The sequence below is a fragment of the Hesperophylax consimilis genome, chromosome 19 (genome assembly GCF_061612785.1).
Source record: "Hesperophylax consimilis isolate HC1 chromosome 19, BYU_Hcon_1.0, whole genome shotgun sequence".
In the NCBI taxonomy this organism is placed as follows: domain Eukaryota; kingdom Metazoa; phylum Arthropoda; class Insecta; order Trichoptera; family Limnephilidae; genus Hesperophylax; species Hesperophylax consimilis.
The window spans coordinates 21,852,709-21,873,860 of record NC_142854.1 but is presented as its reverse complement, the minus strand read 5'-3'; the positions used below and the strand labels follow the sequence as shown (position 1 = coordinate 21,873,860).

Genomic DNA, 21,152 nt, shown 5'->3' with positions numbered 1-21,152 from the left:
GTTGTGCAATCAACTATTTGCCGTTTGAGCAACAACCACTTGCCGTTGTGCAATCAACTATTTGCCGTTGTGCAATCAACCACTTGCCATTGTGCAATCAACTACTTGCCATTGTGCAATCAACCACTTGCCATTTGTACAGATCAACTACTTGCCGTCGTGCAATCAACTACGGGCCATTGTACAAATCAACCACTTGCCGATGCGCAAACTCAACATAATAGCCATCACACGCATCGATCATCAATCAACTTACTGGTATTACTCCATGTCTTTACCAACTTCACTTCACCTTGACAACCACTGCCCCACCACATCAGCATAATGGAATTCACGCTGGTACAACATCAGAACCCGGACACTTCTGGCCCTCAGCATCACCATCTCTCAACCACAACCAAGAAGCACAGTTCAATTTCTATGGCCCTAGTGATACTTGAGTGCAATCTCAAATGGGTCAAGTTACAGTGAAAGTGTAACTTAAATAACTTCAGTGAAATTACGTCTACTTGGTACTCAACAAACACTACGCTCTTCAAACTTAGCTTACAGACCAATGAAATTTTAGAGTCAGGTTGTTGTCTTTTCATCACTGCATAACCTTGTATGTTGTTCTTGTCATCACTGCATAACCTTGTATGTTGTCTTTTCATCACTGCATAAACTTGTATGTTGTTCTTGTCATCTCTGCATAACCTTGTATGTTGTCTTTTCATCACTGCATAAACTTGTATGTTGTTCTTGTCATCTCTGCATAACCTTGTATGTTGTTCTTGTCATCACTGCATAACCTTGTATTTTGTCTTTTCACCATTGCATAACCATATTTTTTTTTTCTCTTTGTTTTTTTTGCAAATCAACACTGTTTTTTTCTCTCTCTACTCACCTCACGACAAGATGAAGAGGATTTTTAGTGCCTAAAGCTTCATTACCACGTCGCCTTTTACTGGCGGAGGGGGAATGTGTTACGTAATACAAGTTACCCTATAAAAAGGATGCACACTAGCCCCAATTTCCCCTCACTAGTTGCGACACACGCGACCAGATGGTCGAAATACGTGATCGACTTGGACCACCCACACTGCTCGCGGTCAACACGGGCGGCCCTAAGCGCGCTTCGGCAGTGCAAATCCGACCTTGGTCTTAGCAACACGGTCGCTCACGATGGCGAAAACCCCTCGCGGGCATGGCTTGCATGATTACGCAATAACGGACGCGATCTCGTTCCAGTTTAACTAGATACATTTCGCCATCAAACTAGCAATCATGTTTATTATCTCGGTTCGAACTAAACTCAATGGAGTCCCGTTCTCGTGTAAAATCCCGAGTGCATATTACCACACCATCAGTACCGCTGCTTTTTAAGCGCGGGAAACCTGGGTCAACATGATGTACCACATCTCAAGGCGAATCGTAAGCTTTCAACCTTCCCCCTTTTCTTGTGTTCAATTCTCGTAAATTCATGTAGAATCCACGCTTTATCTGGTCGTCACAAATTAGTAGAGAGAGTTAGTAGGGAGATCTATGTCAACCTGTATTTCTCGAGACAATTAATATACCTTGTGCCTTACTACCCATGTGTTATTATTGTGTGATAAACCTACCCTTTGACCTCCTAACCGATGGACGAGCCTGATGACCAAAGAAGCTGCCCGCCCCTGATAGTACACGAGCCTCATCTCTCTACCATTTTATCTGAGCTTAGCCAATTTAATAACCAGGTTCGATTCCCGGTTTAACCAATACTTAGCAAAGTGTTTGTTTTCTTCGATAAATTTAGTATTTTTTAGTTCTTGTAAGTATAGTGTTTAAATTTTTAGATACATAATAGAATAGTATATTGAGGAAATCTGTAATTGGTTTCTTAGTTAGGTAAATTACACATGTATTAATGAACCACATTGTAAACTGTTGATTTCCCTGAAATAAAATAAATAATATGAAACAATAAGAAAAGTTATGAGGTGGTATTAGAGAATTTTAAATCGATTTTCTTTGCAATTAAATAATAATTTAACAATAACTTTGTAAACACCACTTTTATTTTTTATATTTTGTTTCGACCGGGTTTCGCTACCACCGAATGTTCTTCAAAAAACAATATTGTTTCGTTCTTCGTTCGATAATGATTTCAATGTAAAATAGTGTGTTTGTGTAAACTCCGCTCATACGAGTTTTGAAAACATAGTGTAGAGATATAATATAAAATAATTATCATCCTAGACATGAAGAAAAGTCAATAGGTGTTGCATATTAATTAAAAATTGATAAATGTATCCAAGACACTATCCAGATAGCATTTAGTTCGAGTTGAATGCTGCAATGATACATAAAGATAGCAGCCAATAAAAATATGCGTTAAGAAAATTAAGATTAAGTATGTTTTATTTTTATAGTGAATATCTCACAAGAGTCCCAACTGCTCCCGTCTGGAGCTAGTGAGACTATGGCATCCCCAATTGGGGTATATTGAAGGGGAAGAGATGGGGAAGAGAAAGGTGGGGAAGTACCTGGCTATTCAGATCTAGTTACTAAACACGGCTAAAGCCACTTGGAGCAACGTTTCAATTCTGAATGGTGGTCTTACACCAGGGCGATACTGGGAGTAACTTCCACTCTGTTGGTAATTCTTAGTCGAAGTATATTACAGTAAATATGACGGAATCAGATAGGGACACATTATCTCAGTTGGTAGGGTCACGGCTCGGAAACCCAAAGGTCCTGGGTTCGAGTCCCAAATGTGACAGTGCCTTTTTCAGATTTTTCCGTTTCAGATGTTCGATTGAATTTCGCTAATATTGTCTTCATTAATTAAAAATAATACCTAATCTAGATCGGCCACGGGTACGCAATACTATCGATGTAATGCGTGGATATAGAGCACTAATATCGATATGTATTAAAAATAATATCTTTTCGTGAACGGACGCAATACTACCAACGTAATGGGTAGACGCAGCACGATCGTCGTTATGCATTAAAAACCACGCAGGATGCTTCTTAGTTCTGAGCATCAAGCGGCATCGTTGTAAATTAACCCAATGTTGCCAAATCTGATGATTTACCCAACCAAACGCTCAAATAATATACAACAATGTACTCGCGAATGGCCACGGGGACGCAGTACTATCGAAGTAATGCGTGGACGCAGCACGATCGTCGTTATGCATTAAAAACCACGCAGGACGCTTCTTAGTTCTGAATGTCAAGCGGCATCGTTGTAAATTAACCCAATGTTACCAAATCTCATAATCATAATAATATTTCAGCGTGATCGGCCATGGGGACGCAATACTATCAAAGTAATGCGTGGATGCAGCACGACCGTCGTTATGTATATAAAATAATATCTACCTTCGACCGTCGTCGTATATTCAAAATAATATCTACTCGTGATCGTTCACTGGGACGCAATACTATCGACGTGATGCATGGAAGCAGCACGATTGTCATTATGTGTTAAAAATAGTATATTCTCATGAGCGGCTACGGGGACGCGGTACTATCGACGTAATGTGTGGACGCAGCAAGACTGTCGTAATGTATTCAAAATAATATCTACTCGCGAACGGCCATGGGGACGCAATACTATCGACGTAATGTGTGGATGCAGTACGACCGTCGATATGTATATAAAATAATATCTACTCGTAATCGGTCTCGAGGACGCAATACTATCGACGTAATGCGTAGACGCAGCAAGATCGTCGTTATGTATCGAAAATTATATTACTTCGTGGACGCGGCAAGATCGTAGAAATGAATAAAAACATACACTGCTCGATATATACATTGTGTAGCGAACCTGTCGGCAAAATGTCAAACGTTCAATATTCGTTTCCAGACATTCCGAGAGATTTTTCGCTTCCACAAAATTTTTTGCCATACGATTCTACATGGGGTAAGCATCGTTCTGGCCAATTTTGACGTCAAAACATTACAGCGTCCGTATATCGGACGCTGTAAGTCGGTGGACGCTACAATGCCATGGAGTTTTTAGGGGTCGGACGCAACAAATGTAGCGGGATATATATATATATATATATATATATATATATATATAAAAATAAAATAAAAACTTTGTATGTAAATGGCACTTGTGCCGTAAATTCTACATAAATAAAATAAATAAATTCTTTGACAGATCTAATACGCCTAAATATTGAATGAGAGAGCTAGGTATAATACCAGTAGCCGAAAAACCAAATGGTTTTTTTTTATAGTCTGAGAATGATAAATTCTTTTAATCTCATTTTTCAATTATAAGTTTAAACACTACTAAACTACATTTTGACAAAAAAAAAAAATTTCAACCTACACAAAATAACACTAACATACTAGTTAGACAAGCGTACAAAGAAAACATAAAAATTCAGACAGTAAATTCAAGCTTTGGACAAAGACACTACCAATACCATGCTATAAAAGCTTTCAACAGCGTAAAACTTGAAATTAAAATTGAGGAAAATAAAAATAAATTCACAAACAAAATTACAAAATGGATTAAAAAAATAAAAGACAATATTACCAAAATTTCATAGCATAAAATAATAAAAAACCTACACGTAACACACAAAACCAACATAAACACACATCACTCACACAAGATTATATTTTAAATGTATTATTTTCTCTTTAAATGTATTATGTAGATTATATTTTCTTATTATAAAATGAAGGCCTCAGCACGGGCAAGCCACCCAATGAGGCCAACATTACTGGAAAACATGAAATGTAAAAAATATTGTACCAAATAAAAAAATAAAAAATCTGTGTATTTTCTTATTTTTTCACAAATTGATTTTTTTTAATATTAGAGGAATCTGGATTAGCTACATCAATGATAAAGGTTATTTTTATAGTTTAATTTTGTCATGTAAAACTATATCCGGTCTATTATGACTAATCGTTCGGTCTGTCAAAATTCTACAGGGGTGAGAAAAGGGGAAAGGGATAAATTTACGAATTCTCTTGTATATAGTCGCCGTCAAGTGTGCAAAATGTCCTCAATCTCGGAATAAAACAGTGGATTCCAAAATCAGACTCTCTTCTTTATACAAACGATGTAAATATGATAGATAGGTTAAAAATTTAAAATTTCATTATTCAATAAATCAAAACCAAAATTTCCCATGAAAACAGAATTAAGTTAATGGTGTGATACTTTCGTATTGCATATATATTTTTTTGCAATTTTTTTTTTAATATGTTTTGTTGACCGTAGTTGTGAATTTTTGCTTTTGCGACTTTGTATTGGGAAGTATTAATTAACATTTGCCATGCTGTAGAACATTACAATAAGTGTTTAAAATAAGAAAAGCATTAAAATAAGGCTTATTTAAATGCCCATTTATCATATTTTCTGAGTATCATTCTTAAAGTGTCATAAACAGTCTTAATTTACTAACGACTGGACAAAATAACAAGGTTTAGTGTGAGAATTACATTTGTTGAAAAAGCCAAAACAAACACAAAACACAAAAGAATTGATGTAATTGTAATGTTGATGTTTTACCAGCTTCAAGAGTCACGTGACTTTCAATCACTATTTAAAAGTGTGTTGCATTTTAATTATTTTGGGTTAACATGGAACCCTAAAAACATAACAATATGACAATTTTTTATTTTTCCTTACTTTAATTTTTCTCTTTTTTCTAAGCATACACTAAGTACAATATCGGAAACAAATTGACAATAAATTAAATGAAAAATAACTACAAAAATTACACATGTTTCCATTTAACTCAAAATTTTGATTGTTCATAATAGGAATTATGTCTAGTTAGGAATTAATAGTGACCAGGCAAGTATAAAGACAACTTGAATTCACATCTAACCCCTATTTATAATAAATTAAGTGTATACACATAATTATGTTTGCCATAATACATAAAAAGAAATGTCGAAAAAAAGTAATAATAAAAATAAGATTAAATTTGAACCGCTCATTGTATTGCGAAAATTTTGCTTGTGCAATGATGGAGAATATGTCTAGCAGAGTTAAGAGACGCAATGCCTGCTATGAACCAGACATTTATCCACCCTTTTCCAGTTTTTTTACAAAATTATGTCAGTTGATAATCAGTTATGTAATTAAGTTCCTATAACTACTTGCACAATTAATTATATTATTATAATGGGTATTTAATTCAATGTCATTGTGTCTTTAAGAACCAAATAGAACGATAATAGATAAATCGTAGCATTAATATTAATTTCTGCGATATATTAGTTGTGTGAGTATTATATACGAGTATGTAAAAAAGTACGTTTCTAATTTAAGCTAATTTAATAAATCAACAGAAAATTAAGATTTGTAAGTAGGAACTTAAATACCTATATGGTACTTAATTATATAGTAATTATAAAACATAAAATATTTTATAGGAATTTTTTTTTAAATTTCAAATAAGGAAATAAACAATTAGTCCAGTGCGGGTGTGATAAGTGTATCGTTAAAACTGACTTGTATGAGCATTAGTGGTTACAATTGGAACATGAATAAGTTTTTTTTCCAGTATGTTAAGGTGCGTTATGGGTGCAGTAAGTGTACCGTTAAATTTTACTTGCGTGAGCAGGAGTAGTTACAATTTATTTATTTAATTTTTTATTTATATAAAATTTATAAAAAAATTAATATGTACATGAACAAGGTTTTAAGATTTACGCAGTCAAAAGTATTTTTGTTATTTGTTTTTGGGGTGTTGTGCCGTGTTGCGTTAACGCCTTCTTTAGCCAACTTTTCCGACAACGTTGGCTAAAGAAGAAGTTAGCGCAACATGGCATGACACCCCAAAAACAAATAACAAAAAAAGGTTTTTCTCCAGTATGAGTGAATAAATCCATTTTTAAAATTGATTTGTGTGAGCAGGAGTAGTTACAATGGAGACATTTATTTTTTATTTTTTATATTTACTCCACACAGGAGGCCCTGAAGAAAATAATTTCCCTCAGGGCCTATGTCATCTTTGGGGATGCTGTGTGGAGGGTCTTTTTGTGGAGAGGAAGGAGTGAACATGGGTCTTGAAGAGTCCCATGTTGTAGGAGGGAGGAAACACAGAGGCCGGCAGTTCGTTCCACAGCCGAGCTGTTGAACTTTAAGACATAATGAAGGTTTTTCGCCAATATGGGTGCGTAAATGTACCGTTAAATCTGACTTCTGTGAGCATAGGAGGTTACAATGGGGACATGGATAAGGTTTTTCTCCGGTATGGGTGCGTAAGTGTACCCTCAAATATACCTCGCTTGAGCAGGAGTGGGTACAACGGGAAAATGAAAAAGGTTTTCTCCAGTATGGGTGCGTTGATGTGTCTTTAAATTTCCCTTGCTTAAGCAGGAGTAGTTACAATGGGAATATGAATAGGGTTTTTCTCGAGAATGGGTGGGCAAGTGTACTGTCAACCCTGACTTGCATGAACAGTAGTTGGAAGTTGGAATTGGAAAACGAATAAGGTTTTTCTCCTGTATGGGAGCGAAAGTGAAGTGTTAAAGATGATTAACGTAACAGGAGTAGGTACAATGGGAACATGTATAAAATGTTTCTCCAGTATGGGTAAGAATGAGATGTATTAAATACAGCATTTAAAACATGAAATGCTGCAGTAGGAACATATATAAGGTTTTTCTCCAGTATGCGTAAGTACCTTTTTAAAATTGATTTTTATGAGCACAGAAAGTTACGATGGGAACATAAAAAAGGTTTTTCTCCAGTATGAGTAAGTACTTTTTTAAAATTGATTTTTATGAGCAGAAGTATGTAGTTACAATGGAGACATGAATAAGGTTTTTCGCAAGTATGGGTGCGTAAGTGCATTGTTGAATCTGATTTGTGTTTGAGCAGGAGTTACAATGGAGACATGAAAGAGGTTTTTCTGTATGTGTCTTCAGGATCATTATTTTATTTGTAAAAGATGGCAGATAAATCTCAATAAGTCGGTATCTACAATAAAACGATAAGATTATCAAAACTGATTCAGACCGAAAAAAAGTATTTTACCTGCAGTCTTGGTAATATTTTCAAAATGTTCTAAGCATTCCTTTTTCACATCTGGCAGGTATATATCTATTTCTGTATAAGGGATTCTTCCTCCATCTTCTTCTCGGGGTCCTGGGTTTTCCTTAATGGGTATAGTCTCCACATTAATGCTACCTTAAACAGAACAACAACAAAATGTTAATATATATCATGAAAGCTATGTGCATGATTATTTTTATTTCTTGTTAGATTGTTTTATATAGTTTAATAAAGATCCCACTGACAATATACTTTCCGACTTTGTAGTAGCTAAGCTAATTCAAATTCCCATCACATAAAAATTAATAATCGGATGGTTTATTATGTCGATTTACATCTGAAATATGGATACGATAGTAAGTTTTTGAAATGTTTATTAATCTATGTCTAATGTAAACGATACATTAAACTAGCTAAGACGTTAAATACAGTGAAAAACATGGAACATTATGATTCAGATTTGGAAAATAAAATAACTTAATGTTGATTTATTTTAATTATATAAGTAGGTTCTTTACCATTTGTTTGAATAATTAAAACAAACTCTTTTGAAAACGACACTTAAATTCAAAGCATGAGTTCAAGTGTTCATTGAACCAGAGGTTAAGAGAAACACAACAGAATTGAGTAATTTTCATTATACTAGCTGAATTATCCAGCGTCGGCCGGGCTTCACGTTAACGTTCAAGTTTTTTCTAGATTTTGAACGCTTATTTTTATCTTTTGTTGTATTTAATAAATTTTCAACTACCATACTAGGCTCATGCCTGTAATATGGTAATCGTATATGATTTTTGTAAGAATAACAATAATAAAACATAACGGAAACAGAAATTGTCATGGTAAAACAAAACAGAATGTTATGGTCAAACAAATCTTATATTATAGATAGGGATAGATTTTCAAAATCTCTTGTAGATAGTCGCCTTCATCTTGTTTAGAAGTTCAAGTGCGCAAAATGTCGGAACATCAATCTCTGAATATGTTTTATTCCGAGATTGATGTTCCGACATTTTGCGCACTTGAACTTCTAAACTACTGTTTGTAGATATGAAAATCAGACTCTCTTCTTTATACAAACAGATGTAAAGATGATGGATAGGTCCATTAATACAAAAATAACAATAAATTCTCTCATTTAATAAATCAAAACCACAATTTCCTCTGAAGACAGAAGATTTGTGAGTAGCAAGTAGGTTCGTAATATAAACCATTATTTTAAGTGTCATTTTTTTATTTACAATAAGGAATTATGAAATTTTCTTCAGGTAGGTAGGTACCATAGTTTTGATTATTCCAATTGATAGAATCTAAAATGGACACCATTGGAAACGGAAAATACAAACAAATTTACAGACGTACATAAATGATCAACGGTCGACTTAAAACAGAACTCCGCTTCGCTCTTTTGAGAAGAGAATTTTTGGAGTGGATTGATTTACTTTAATAATAAAATATGACGAGGCAACATTTGACGAATTAAGAACTGTTTGCGAGCATAATAAGTTAAACGTTTTCTTAGATCATCAGTTGCGTGTAAAGCAATATTCCAAAGGTAAAATTTTGAAGTGAAATAACACAGAACTGCGCTATATAATTATTATTATAAAAATTAAAAGTATGGACGACAATAGGGGAAGTAAAGAACAAGCAGCTGTTCTGATTATTTGCATCGGAAACACTTCTGTGATATGCAATGCAACTTACTAGTTGGCTGAACACTTTCGGCATACTGCAAACATTCCTTCTTCACATCCGGGAGGTGGATTTCAACATCCTTATAGGCCATTTCACCTGAGCCTTCTTCCTGTGACCATGGTTCAGTTTTGATAGAAACACTCTTTGGGTTGGAATCCATGGCACTGCTGTGATAGCGTCCTGTTGTGTAATGATTATTATTCTCGACTAAAAAATAAGAAAGGACAGTAACAAAAACTCTCTCTTTGAACAGTTCATATTAAAAAGAATCAACACTTATTTAAAACCGCTATTATTTTTCAAAAAAACAATATGTTTCGTAAGCAATGCTTACTTCTTCAAAATTTACTTAACCAATGGTACCACGAAAAAGGTTTGCTGTTTTTGAATTAGCGAAAATGACTTTTGTGATGTTCAAACAGGGTCAAGGTTAGATGAACTTACTAATCGCTTGATTTTAATGTTTGACAGCGGCCGTAAATGAACAATAAACAAACTCATGTACTCTCTTTTGTCTCTCGTGTTATATCGCGAATGCTGTTTAAACTGATAATAATAATAATATCTTTATTGTGATAAAATTTCAAACTATAACTATAGAAATACATGAAAGACTGTTTTATGTACATTGGATTATAAATTAGATGAGTATAATTTTATCAACGGAAAGTAATATATAAACAGTAGGTAAAATAAATGTAAATAATAGAAATGTTAATGTAGTTATGTGTTAAGGTTTATCATAGCCCGCCTCACTAGGCTTAGCCTGTGTTGAGGCAGCTATCTACCAAGTTTTATTTATAGTACTATTACGTACCTACAATTATATAACAATACGAACACTCAATAGTTAGGTAGCATAAATATCAATACAACATTTACCAAGTTCGTTTATAGTCCTAATAATATACCTACTATTATATGAAAATACATACAATAATTAGGTTGAATCAATAGCTGCGAATTTGGATGAGTGCGCCGGTAAAGGCCCTATCATTCATTACTTTTGATCAAAATTTTTACGCTATCTTTGAAATTTTTTTGTGAATGACATATTTTTATTTTATCAGAAAGAATGTTGTAAAGTCTTGTCGCAAATTACAAATGGCATACCTCAGATGGAATCTTCACACTCAAATTATTGCAAACAAAATAATAAAAAACATGCACTTCTTCAGAACGATACGAAACTTCCTCAACTCACAACACTTGAAAATGGTTTATTTTGCACTCTGTCAATCTATTATTGAGTATGGTATCATAGCGTGGGGAGGTGGAACTTTATCTGCACTAGACCCAATCATAAAGGCACAGAAAACTATTATAAAAATAATTCTTAGGCTTCCTCTAATTACTGAATCGAACTTAATCTTTTATATTATGAATGAGTTTGATGTTCGGCAGACATACGCAAAAAACAATACTCACTCACCTATACACAAATAAACATACATTCTACGAAAAAAGATCTAATACTCGCTGTACTCGAAGCAATAACAAAGACTTACTTCAAATTCCTGTAACGCACACTACTTTTGGACAACGAAACTTTAGATATCTTGCGACAAGACTTTACAACATTCTTCCTGATAAAATCAAAACATGTCATTCACAAAAATTTTCAAAGATAGCGTAAAAATTTGGATCAAAAGTAATGACAGGGCCTTTACCGGTGCACTCATCCAAATTCGCAGTTATTGATGCAACCTAATTATTGTATGTATTTTCATATAATTGTAGGTATATTATTAGGACTATAAACTTCTTCTTCCTAGCACTATCCCAACTCATTGCCTAGGTAGGCTGTTTGGGTCGGCTCTTCTCGTTCTCAGGTTATAGCTTCTTCGGTTCTGAGTGTCGCTTTCATCTAGGCCGTGTCTTTGTAGGATTTTGGAGCATTGGGTCATCCAGGAGTTTTTTGGTCTACCTCTGGATGACTGTCTTTGAAGCTCTATAGACATTGCCTGCTTCACAGTGTGGTCTGGTGGTCTCCGTCTTATGTGCCCATACCATCTTAACTGTCGTTCCTCTAGCTTACTGTTTATGTCAGTGACACCCAGGCTACCACGAATGCGTGAGCTTTTTATTTTATCTTTTAATGATACTCCTGCCGTCCATCTAAGCATTCGCATTTCTGCTGATTCGAGTTGCCTAGAGTAGGAATTCTACATAGTCCAGCATTCGGAGCCATACATTATCGCGGGTCTAACAATAGTCTGGTATGTCTTTCCTTTAAGTTTTATTGGCATTTTCGTGTCGCACAAAATTCCTGTTACGGATCTAAATTTCATCCATCCCACTCCTATCCTATGGTTGACATCCGCTGCACATTCTCCGTCTCTGTGGATGAGTGAGCCCAGATACTTAAATGAGTCAGAGTTGGCTAATGTTACTCCATCCAATTGCATCGAAGGAGTTACAGCATTTGGGTCTTCAAATGGTAAATACAAATATTCCGTCTTTTTCCTGCTAATTTTTAGTCCATTATCCTCCAGGATCTTTCTCCACCTTTCCAGGCTATTTTGTAGATCACAATGATTTTCTTCTATCAGTACTACATCATCTGCAAAAAGCATAGTCTTGAGAATACTGTTCATTTCTTGACTCATTAGGTAATTCATGACCATTATTAATAGCAATGGGCTGAGGACAGATCCTTGGTGTACCCCCACTTTAATTGGAAATGTTGGTGACATCCCTGATGTGCATCTTACTTGTGTTTCTACGTCTGTATACATATCTTGTATGGAGAGCACATATCCTTCAGGTACGTTATGAGATCTCAATGCCGCCCATATCAGGCTTCGGGGTACCCTGCCAAATGCTTTTTCCAAGTCTATAAATACCATGTGTAAATCTTTTTTTGCATCTCGATATTTTTCAACTATGATTCTGACTGTTTGAATAGCATCTATTGTTGATTTCCCCGATACAAAGCCGCATTGATCGTCGTGTATTTTTACAATATTCCTAATTCGTGTGTTTATAATCCTCTCATATATTTTCATGGTGTGAGACATAAGTTTTATCCCTCTATAATTGTCGCACTTCCTAGAGTCTCCCTTATTTTTGTAAAATGGAAGAAGATAGCTTTTCCTAAAGCTTTCTGGCATTGGTTCTCCGGTCAGTACTTTATTATACAGGTTGCACAGCCATTTATGTCCCACTTCCCCACACTCTTTCCATAATTCGGCTGGAATATTGTCTGGCCCCACTGCTTTCCCCTTTTTCATTTGTGATATGGCTACTTTAACTTCTGTCGGAGTGATTTCTTCAACTGGCCCCAGCACTGGTCTCTCTGACACATGAATTGTTCTTGGAAATTCTTCGTTCAGTAATGTAGAATAATAATCTTTCCATCTTTCACATATTTTGATTTCTTCTGTGATCAACTCACCGTCAGTGTTTTCTATGTATTTGGGTGTTCTAATAGATTTGGCCCTTTCTCTCCTGTGTGCTACGATTTTGTATATTCTTTGCACTCCGTTGTGTGTTTCTAGGTCATCAAACAGCTCTCTCAATGCCTCATGTTGTGCAGAGGCAACTATTTTCTTTACTGTCTTTTTGATTTGCTTATACACTATATTATTAGGACTATAAACGAACTTGGTAAATAATTTATTGATATTGATGCTACCTAACTATTGCGTGTTCGTATTGTTATATAATTGTAGGTACGTTATAGTACTATAAATAAACTTGGAAGATAGCTGCCTAAACACAGGATAAGCCTAGTGAGGCGGGCTATGATAAACCTTAACATATAACTACACTAACTTTTTTTTTATTTACATTTATTTTACCTACTGTCTATATATTACTTTCCGTTGATAAAATTATCTACTCATCTAATTTATAAACCAATGTACACAAAACAGTCTTTCATGTATTTCTATAGTTATAGTTTGAAAATTTGTCACAATAAAGATATTATATTATTATTATATTGCACACTTTTCAACACTCTCTTTCAAACACTTGTTTCCAACACTCTCTTTCAAACACCGTGACTTTGTACTTAATTGAATTCATTAATAAATTATTTTGACACAAGAGAGAGTAATAGTTACACGATTCATTACACGTGTAACTATAGGTCATAAGTAATGATATTGTATTTGTTGTGGAATAAGGTTATTTTGGTAAGGAATGAAAATGTTAATCTTATAATTGAAAGAAGTTTTGGAGATGATTTACTGTAATAATAAAATATGGTGAAATAACTTTTATTACACATCGATGGAGGCAACTACTTGAGGAATTAGGAACTGTAATAATAAGTAAAACTGTAATGGTATAATCAGTTTAAGAATTTCTTAGTTTGTCAGTTTCCAGTAAAGAAATATTTCAAAGGTAAAATCAAAAGCACCGATGGACGACAAGAATGGTAGAAGAAAACAGGTGGGTGTTCTAACTGCGTCCATCTGAAACACATCCCTGATATACGTAATGCAACTTACTAGTTGGATGAACACCGTCAGCATACTGTAAACATTCCTTCTTCACATCTTGGAGGTCGTTTTGTATATTTATATACGCCATTTCACCTGAGCCTTCTTCCTGCGACCGTGGTTCAGTCTTGATGGAAACACTATCTGGGTTGGGAAGATCCATGGCACTGCTGTGATAGGGTACTGTTTTGTAATGTTAATTGTTTTCAGCTGAAAATAAACAAGACCTGTTACAAAACCTTTCTACACAAACATTTTATTTATTTTTCGGAATGACTTTATTGAGTAAAACCTCAAATTGTAATATTTAAATATTGAAGACAATATTAGTGATTTCTAAACGAAAATCTGAAACAGAAAAATCAAAAAAGGAAACGGTCACATCTGGGACTCGAACCCAGGACCCTTGTCTTTCCGTGACAGTGCTCTACCAACTGAGCCAATGGGACCCTATTCCCCTCGGTCATTTTTAACTGTATCATACTTCGAATAAGAACTACTAACATTGTCTTCATTTTTTTCACCGCACATTTTTATTGGCAACTATCTTTATGTATGATCGCAAGATTCAACCCGAACTAAATGCATACCGCAATATGTTATAACACGAATTCTGTATAATCTGATCAATCAAGTGTTAAGCAATATACTATCACAATAAGCGAGCACAAAACAAGGAGTTGAGAAGTTACTTAGTCAATATAACTAGAACCTACTTACTTAAAGGCGAAGTGCGGCGGTCACTTCTAAAGCGTTGAAGCAAAGTAGAAGCTCCTCAATTATAAAAACTTTGCTTTAAATGTGTTGGTTATTGAAATAATCTCAAGTGACATAAATTTTACACCATTATTGTAATTTTTATATGAAATTACTTTAGAAAGACGGAGCAATAATAATTATTGACGACAAGAAAGCACAAGATACGGAGACGCCGACTAACGTTAATCTGACGCGATCTGACATCTGACGTATCCACTAGAGACGGTCGATATTTCTTTCAAGGTTAAATGGAACCGGTTACTTTGTTGTCACTGGAACCGCCCACATGGTTCTTCTTAAGGCCCGTTCGCATTGGTCGAGTAGTTTAGTCAAATAGCGAGTAATTTAGTAACTGGACACGTGCGAACACCATAAATTTAGTAGAGTAGTTTAGTCAGCGATTTAGTCAAGTCAATCCATTCTGTTCTATTTTTTCGGGCGAGTAGCGTCCCTCATCATGTGTCTATGGCAGATTTATAGAGTTTATCGATGGTCTATTGTCACTGGCTGCATTAGTCAGTGATCAGTATAGCGAGTATAGCATTAGTAGCCGTCAAAACACGCCAAAATGTCTTGTCGTTGGAGCGAAAACGCTACTGTCAAATTCGTGACGTTGTATTTACAACACGAATGCTTGTGGAATATAAAGTCGCCCCGATATAAGATCAAACAAATCAGGGAATCAGCATACGCTGAATTAGAAAAAGGGATGAATATTCCTGGATTTGGTGATAGGGAGATAAGAGCGAAAATTAAAAGCATCAGGTTAGTGAAGTTTTTTTTATTTATATGGTATATTACAAGTGCCTGTATTATTATAAATTTTTGTTAAAGTAGTAGCAGAGTCATTAATCATTAATAATTTCTTTTCAGATCTACCTACTCACAGGAGTTAAAAAAAATAAAGGAGTCAAAACCCTCCGGTGCCGGAACTGACGCAGTATATTCACCATCAGTCAAATGGTTCAATCTATTAGATGGATCCCTCAGAAACATTAATACAATATTAACAGAAAGTGAAAGCAACTTGGCAAGTACATTTCAATTCTATTCTATCGTTTATACATCAGTTTTTAATGTACCATTCTTGTCTGCCAAGGTACCGATCCATCGTTCACAAAGTAATCTGCATATCTTTCTCGAAGATCTGTAGACCTTCGGGATGAACGATTGGACAGACAACTTGGTAGTGGTTCCAATCCTTGAGGCTCTGGCTCCACCCTCCAATTACCAGGGATAACAGTTCCTGAATCAAAATTGTCTTTGTCTACTGTATATTCCAACTGCTTGTTCTGTAATTTTGTCTCTCTGAGCCAATTATGTAAAGCGCAACACGCCTTTACAATGCAAACAACCTTCTCAGGACTGTAGGGCATCGGTTTCTCAAACACTCTGAATCTGGCAGCTAGTATACCGAAAGCATTTTCAACTATTCTTCTGGCCCGAGACAATCGATAATTAAAATTTTTTTGCTTTGATGTTAATCGATTTCCTGGGAAAGGTTTTAAAAGGTATTCTTTCAAGGGAAATGCATTATCTCCAACTAGTACATGCCCTTCTGGCAGAATACCGTTTTCTAATGCTTGATACAAACTACAGTTTCGAAATACGCCTCCATCAGAAACCCGCCCATTACATCCAATGTCTATATAACTGAAGCAATATTTATGATCTACAACTGCCATTAAGACAATGCTGTTTGTCTCTTTATAATTGTAGTATAAACTTCCTGATTCAGGAGGTGCTTTAATGACGACATGTTTGCCGTCGATTGCTCCACAGCATCCAGGAAAGTTCCATTCTTTTCGAAATCCGTTCTCAATGATATTCCAGTCTGTGGTGGCGGGAACCTGAAAAAAGATTTATAATAATGTATACATTCGATATAAACAACATTCTACTTTATTTTCAGGAAGACATTATACACACGGATACAGATACTGAGGAAAGCAGAATTACTATGAATTCTTTTCGTGAACCCGTATCTAAACCCCCTACAAAAAAAAAGCGGCTTTCCCAACTTTCGAGTATGGTGAGTCAACTAAAGGAGATAACTGAGGTTGCCAACTCTACAGAAGAAGACGAGTTTGAGGTCTTCGGCAGACACGTCGGCTTACAACTGAAATCTTTGCCCTTGCTATTGGCACTTGAAACCCAGGAATATATTCAACTGTACATGAACAGAATTCGACGCCAACACCTTCAAAATTCAACTGAGCAAAATAGATTCACCAGGATAGTCACACCAGTATCAAATGATTCGCAAGACTCTCCATGTAGTAATACTTCGTATTATGATGATGTAATTTATTTAGATGAGCCCCCAGAAGACCGTATGAAATTGAAACACATGAAAACCATGACATCGAATAACTTTAATGTAAATTTTAATATTTAAACCATGTGAAAATTAATAAATGTTTCTCAAATTATATTTATAATTTATTTAGAACCGTTTTAGATACAGCTATAATTATAGCGGGATGGCCTATTTTAGTGGCTATTTCAGTGGTCGTTCCATTGGGAATTTATGGCGAATGATATGCTGAAATAAGCCATCTACTATATTTGTAGCTGTGTGAAACAGCTCTTAATCTTACCTTGATAAATTCCTTTAATGATTCATAGATAGCTTCACAAACTTCTATAATGAATTCCGAAACAGTTGATTTTCCAAGTCGAAAGAGATGTGTGATTGTCCTTAAACTACATCCTGTAGCAAAAAAGTAGAGAACTGCCTGTAATTTGGTTTTTGCGGGAATTGCACTTCTGAAAAGGGTATCCGTGCGTTGAATTTGTGACTGCACTTTCATTAGAAGGAAATTAAAACAGCTTTCAGTCATTCTCAAAGTCGCGAAGTATTCTTTCGGATCTTCAAATGCCATATCCTTCAGAAGAGAATTTGTAGCTCCTAATGCATCTCTTCTATTAATCCATTTTCGTATCCATAGTTTTTTCACTTTCGTCTCACTAATTTCTTCCTCCACCTCTTCTAAAATATCCATTACAATCAGCTTAATTAGCCTATTTACTTTGTTGCGTTGCAGCCCGTTCATCTTACAATTTGACACTTCACTCGTGAAATCTACTCGACCAATGCGAACGCTTTTTGGTCAGTCAAATGGCGAGTAGCGAGCTACTTGACTAAACTACTCGACCAATGCGAACGAGCCTTAAAGGCTCGTTCGCATACTGTGCTGGCACAGTAGTTAAGAATAGATCTAACAGATTGGAGCGGTGAGTCTGGACATCAGGAACCCTTGTAGGCTCCTGAACTAATTGCTCTAATCCGTAGCAAATGGCAAAGGATTCCGCCTGTCGGCCAGCCGAGTCCGTTGGGCCTGAGAACTTCAACCATGGTTCGTTATGAACATTGAAGTCCCCCAGAACAACAAACTCGGCCGAAGGGTAGCGGGGCAAGAGATCATCAATAGTATCGCTCAAATGTTTGAAGAGCTCGGAAGTGTCTGATTCGTTATGGTTCGGTGAGCGGTATAGACATGCGTAGAATATTGCCGTACTGGCAAGATTGACGCGCACCCACATTACGTCGAATCTGGAGTTTTCCAGACTCAATAGTCGTACACAGTTGACGTCAGCTCGACTATAGAGGCAGACTCCTCCTTTGAGTCGGAATTTGCTTGCGAGGGTAAAGCCCGGGTAGTCCAGATAGGAGGAGTCTGGCGGCTCGGCTAACTGAGTTTCAGATAGGAAAAGAAGGTTGGGACGTTGGGACAAAAGATGGTGATGGATCCACTAAGATGAACTGCATTACTAAAGGCTGGGTTTTAATATGTGACAGCGGCTGTGAGTCAACTATTAACAAACTTGTGTAATCTCGTCCGTCACGACACGTTTTAACCTGGTAGGTGTTAGTACCGCAATATGTTATAACACGAATTCTGTATAATCTGATCAATCAAGTGTTAAGCAATATATTCTCACAATAAACAAGCACAAAACAAGGAGTTGAGAAGTTACTTAGTCAATATAACTAGAACCTACTTACTTAAAGGCGAAGTGCGGCGGTCACTTCTAAAGCGTTGAAGCAAAGTAGAAGCTCCTCAATTATAAAAACTTTGCTTTAAATGTGTTGGTTATTGAAATAATCTCAAGTGACATAAATTTAACACCATTATTATAATTTTTATATGAAATTACTTTAGAAAGACGGAGCAATAATAATTATTGACGACAAGAAAGCACAAGATACGGAGACGCCGACTAACGTCATAACTAACGTTAATCTGACGCGATCTGACGTATCCACTAGAGACGGTCGATATTTCTTTCAAGGTTAAATGGAACCGGTTCCTTTGTTGTCACTGGAACCGCCCACATGATTCTTCTTAGGACTAGGCTATTTTGGAACTAGTTTCTTTTGGAATATTTATTTTATTAAAAATAATGAATTAACTATTAAAAAGCAAGAAAACGTTAGAATTTTTTGTGTAACCGATACCTTTTTCTTAAAATTTCTCTAACTACAGTCCAGTTTTATTTTCCAATAAACACTCGACTAAATAGTTCTGCCGAGTAATGATTACGGATGGATTTAATTATTAAATATAACAAAATTAAACTCAAGGATTTAAATTTCCGAAGTAAAACGGTTTTAGGAAGAAGTTTGGATACCTTTTTTTCAGTGGCAAGCAAAAAGTATGAAAAAAGTCATTATAAAAGGTAAAATTATATAAGTAGTACGTAACACAATGTACCCTTCGGAATATTTCGTTTGCGAAGCAATCCGAGACATTCTTCACGTATCTCGGATTTGGTAATCGATAAATTCTGACCAATGACGTGACTGCTTTAACATCGATGAATTCTGACCAATGACGTGACTGCTTTAACATCGATGAATTCTGATCAATGACGTGACTGCTTTAACATCGATGAATTCTGACCAAAGACGTGACTGTTTTAATATCGATGAATTCTGACCAATGACGTGACTGCTTTAACATCGATGAATTCTGATCAATGACCTGACGGATGTGGTTTCGAATGATTTTTGACAGAATCGATTCCTTGTTCGATGATATTTCAAAACCATTGTCTCGGACTGTGTGATGATTTTTGATAATATCGATTTGTCCGAAATCATCGATTGTGCCCATCGCTTAACTATATCCACCAGTGAAAAAGTGCTGGGTGATTGGTATTATTTATTGTGGTTTGATATCGTGAACTTGATCTACGCTGCACGTTGTCTTCATCCCATAGAACCGACATGTCGAAATTATCATTTTTTTGTTACAAAATACTTTTGGAGGGTTATCTTGAATCCACAATGGAGTGCTGGTACCGACCCTGATGTATGGAAGTGAGGCATGGAACTGACAGAGAAAGGATGTAGGTAAAATGAATGCTGTAGAAATGAGATCCCTGAGGCGTATGTATGTAAAACCATGTGTGATTGTGTGAGAAATGTAGAAATCCGCAAACAGAGCAAGGCTTGTGTAAGCGTTATAAGTAAGATCATAAATGGACGCTTAAATGGTTTCGGCACGTAGAGTGAATGAGCGAAGAAAGGAGTATAAGGAGAATATATGATGCAAATGTGAATGGTAGCAGAAGTCGGGGATGCCTAAGGAAGACATAGCACGATCAAGTGTTACACTCCTATCTTCGCTCATTCGCTCTACATGCCCAAATCATCTAAGCGTCCCTTTCTTAACCTTACTCCTTACGCTTACACCAGCCTTGCACTTTTGCGGATCTCCACATTCTTTACACGATCAAACATGGTATTACCACACAGCTGAGGATCCGGCATCGGGATGTACTCCACGTCATACGGGGGCTCGATGTTAACAAAGCTAGTGGACCTGATGGAATACCTGCCCTGGTATTGCAGAGGTGTGCTGCGGAAATAGTTCCGGTTTTGACAAAGCTCTTCAAAATGTCCCTGAAGTGTGGCACTGTGCCCTCTGGTTGGAAAAAAGCGGTAATTCACCCTATTCCCAAGAAAGGTGACCGCTCCAACCCGGCCAACTACCGCCCCATAGCGATCACATCAGTTCTGTCCAAAGTGATGGAACGTGTGATCAACGACAAACTGCTCACATACCTCGAGAAGAACAAAATTATCAACGACCGTCAATACGGATTCCGGCGGAACCGCTCGTGCGGTGATCTTCTCGCGTATGTGACGCATGTTTGGGGGCGGTGCCTGGAACGTCACGGTGAGACCCAAACGGTCGCACTAGACATATCCAAGGCCTTTG

The 21,152-nt window shown here is 36.1% G+C and overlaps 1 pseudogene across 1 annotated transcript in view; it reads right to left on the bottom strand.

The window, feature by feature from the left end:
- Positions 1-9,872, bottom strand: part of LOC149414991 (uncharacterized) — a 31,227-nt pseudogene extending 21,355 nt beyond the window's left edge. Inside the window, exons 1-2 of the transcript XR_016303853.1 lie at positions 9,722-9,872; positions 7,997-8,149 (exon numbers count right to left, since the gene is read on the bottom strand). The product of XR_016303853.1 is annotated as an uncharacterized LOC149414991 (transcript). The remainder of the gene's footprint in view (positions 1-7,996; positions 8,150-9,721) is intronic.
- Positions 9,873-21,152: the final 11,280 nt, after the last annotated feature.